The following is a 3,416-nucleotide window of genomic DNA, read 5'->3' as shown; positions in this document are numbered from 1 at the left end:
GAACCAACAGTCTTAAAAATAGCCTCCATCATTTGTTATTCAATGATATGTATGAAGATAACTTAATTCTCCGTTGGGCTTTTTGTTTTGCTGGACAATATACTAGTGATAAGCTATAAATGACATTGTTTTATGTTATAAAAATACCAGCTTTTTCCATTTATTATGTTTATAGGCATTCACTGCTTGAGTCAAGGTTTGTCTTATTAAGTGATTAAAGGCAATCAACACTAATAAAAGAGAAAAATGGTAATTGGCGTACGAGCTACCCTTCTCATTGGCTAATCAGGGCTATATGCAAATTAACTGCCAACTAAGATTGGCAGTTAACTGCCAACAAGATGGCGGTTAATTTGCATATGTAGGCACAATGCAGGGAGGCGAAAGGGAAAGCAGGAAGAAGCCCCCTGCCACTGACAGTGATCGGAAACCCAGGGGGAGCTAAGAGCTGGGGGGCAGGGCAAAGGCGGCCCTGGCCAGTGATAGCAGGAAGTAGGGGTGGAGCCAGCGATGGGAGCTGGGCACGGTCAAAGCTGGCAGTCCCAGGAGCTAGGGGTCCCTTGCCTGGGCCTAAAGCGAAGCCCACGATCGTGGGGCCACTGCAGCTGTGGGTCCCCACTGCCCGGGCTGGACGCCTAGGCCAGAGGCGTCAGGCCTGGGCAAGGGGCCGATCCTGCGATTGGAGGGTGATGGGGGTCAACGCCTGAGGGCTCCCAGTATGTGAGAGGGGGCAGGCTGGGCTGAGGGACACTCCACCCCGCCACCCAGTGCACGAGTTTCGTGCACTGGGCCTCTAGTCTATATATATAAAAGCCTAAGCAACCATTACAACCAGTCAAGCTGGCCACTATGATGCTCACTGACCACCAGGGGGCAGATGCTCAACGCAGGAGCCCAGCTCACAGCTGGCGAGCGTTGCTAAGACAGCGGGAGCCTCTCCCACCTCCAGGGCAGCGCTACCGAGCACTAGCGGCAGCAGGTGCAGCAAGGAAGGGATGAGAGGGAGCAGCACAGCACCCAGTCCAGCTCGGGCTCCTCCCTGACCCCCTCCACTTAGTGCACTGCTACATCCCTTGGGGAATGTCAGACTGCGGTTTCGGCCGATGCCCCGGCTGCCTGCCCTGCGGGGATTGGGCCAAATCCAGCAGTCCAACATCTCCTAAGGGGTCCTGGATTGTGAGAAGGTGCAGGCCAGGCTGAGGGACCCTACCAGTGCATGAATCCATGCATCAGACCTCTAGTTTTATTATAGCAGCATGTGTTTATTTTAATAGAATAAAATGCATAAAGAGAAACGGCTTTTATTTTATTTGCAATCTATAAAACTGAGTTCTTTTGCTGATATAAAAACCAATAACTCACTTGAGAACCATGCTATCTTCTGAAAATGCCACACACCTGCTTCTTAAACATGTCAAAGTTACCGCATGCCTTAGACTTGTCCAGAGAGCTGAAGCAACAAGCAACTAACTGGTCTTGAACAACAGGTGCTTTCCTGGGCCACAACTCTGACTGTTAGGAAGCAACCATGGAGCAAGACAGTGCAGATAGATAGAAGGGACTTTTCATTTAGAGGCAAAATACCCAAATGTCTCTCTGGCATGTACTTTCAGCTTTGTACATGATTCCCTAACCTTAGTTTCTTTTATTTAAGGGGTTAATCTGGATTGACTTTTTGAGAATGGTGTCCATTACCTAAATAAGTAATGGGAGAAAAAGATTTCTGTGATTACATGCAAATTTGTGATAGGTCTACAGATGAAGAGGTGAAGAGGATGGTAAAGAAATCAGCTACAATCCATCTATGTGAAGGTCACACCAGCTTCACTGTACACTTTCTCAATGGCATTGACGTAGGCATCTCTTCTCAGGTCCAATCCCAGTCTATACTTCATGGCTGTGCACATGATTGGCCTGCCCACGCACTCCATAATGTAAGCTAACCAGAATGCACAATATCTTGCTCAGATGCCCCTGATATCCTGACTTGGAACTCTCCTGTGCATATAACAGGAATAGTTCCACAGTGCTTTCCAAATTTCTTTTCCAGTTCTCTTGAACAGAAATGAGCAAGTAGTAGTTAGAATCCCTTTCATATTTGAAGGTCAAACAGCCAGAGCTGACATGATTTAGGTTCTTTAGCCACTCAAAGTATGATGCTATCACTCCTCTAGCATTCAAGTAGAGATCTGAAATAGCCATAATGTTTCTCCCCATGCAAATCTTATCAGCTTCTGGAGTTGTTGGTCTATCAGCACCTCCAGCAATGATCTTGGTTTTGATTCTGAGTGCATTGCACTTGGTCAGCTGCTTCTCAATGGCAGCAGGGATCAGTATGTCATAGTCGACTTCTAAGATGCTCCCTTCATAAAGCTTTGCTTTGGAGAAGCCCAGGATTTTTTTTCTTTATTGATTAAGGTATTACATATGTGTTCTTATCCCCCCATTGTCTCCCCAGCCCCCCACACATTCCCTCACCCCCTGGTGTCTGTGTCCATTGGTTAGAGAAGCCCAGGATTGATCCACATTGCAATTTGAAGTTTTCTATTTCCTTTTGGTCAATACCATCTGAATTCCATATGCTCCCATCACATTCACCAACACTAACACATTTAACACCAAAGTGATGCAAATATCTCATAGAGTGCAGGCCCACATTACCAAATCCCTGAACAACAAATGTTTTATCTCCAAACCCTGGTATCATTCCTAAAATGTTCATGTAAGTAGCTTCATTGGTGAAGTTTTCATTCCCATGGAAAATTCTCCGGCCAGAAGCAGAAATCTGCCCTTAGACTCCACCCTGATTGATGGGCTTACCAGTGACAGAGGCATGGGCATTAATATAGTGCCTATGGTGCTAGAATAGAAGTCAGCAATTCAGGACATCTCTGCCTCACCCATGCTCATGCCTTAGGCAGACCAATAAAGCCATTCTTTGCCAGTTCCATGATGAACCCCCTTGTGATCTTTTCCAGTTCATTATCAGTATAGTTATTGGGATTGATGTTAACACCAGCTTTGGTGCCCCTAAAAGTCACATCAACCACTGCGCACATGTGTCATCAGAGAAGCCAAAGCTTTTACTTCATCTACACTCACATCAGTGCTCTAAGAAATAACTCCTTTGCGAGGTGTGCCGTGCTGGCTGTGCTGGGCCCGGTAGCCCTCAGATGACCGCCAGGAGCCGTGGTGGCAGCAGATGAGGAAGGACAGGCTCAGCACATGGTTACAGGGCTTGATGATCGTGAGGATGCTGGATGCCGTGCACCTGCTTCTGCTTCTGCTCCTCACTCTCCCGGGTCTTGAGGTTCTCTATCACCGTGTTCTCCATGATGCTGGCGCCTTGGTGGAAAAAGCCCTGCACCGTCTTGAAGAAGCTGGGGTTGTCCCATGGTAAGTGGGGGCGGGCTGCC

The 3,416-nt window shown here is 47.5% G+C and overlaps 1 pseudogene; it reads right to left on the bottom strand.

The window, feature by feature from the left end:
• Positions 1–1,802: 1,802 nt before the first annotated feature.
• LOC132226318 (glutamate dehydrogenase 1, mitochondrial-like) lies at positions 1,803–3,165 on the bottom strand (annotated as a pseudogene).
• Positions 3,166–3,416: the final 251 nt, after the last annotated feature.

Source organism: Myotis daubentonii, chromosome 2 (genome assembly GCF_963259705.1).
Source record: "Myotis daubentonii chromosome 2, mMyoDau2.1, whole genome shotgun sequence".
Classification (NCBI taxonomy): Eukaryota; Metazoa; Chordata; class Mammalia; order Chiroptera; family Vespertilionidae; genus Myotis; species Myotis daubentonii.
The sequence above is the reverse complement of the archived record's forward strand: the minus strand, read 5'-3'. Positions and strand labels throughout refer to the sequence as shown.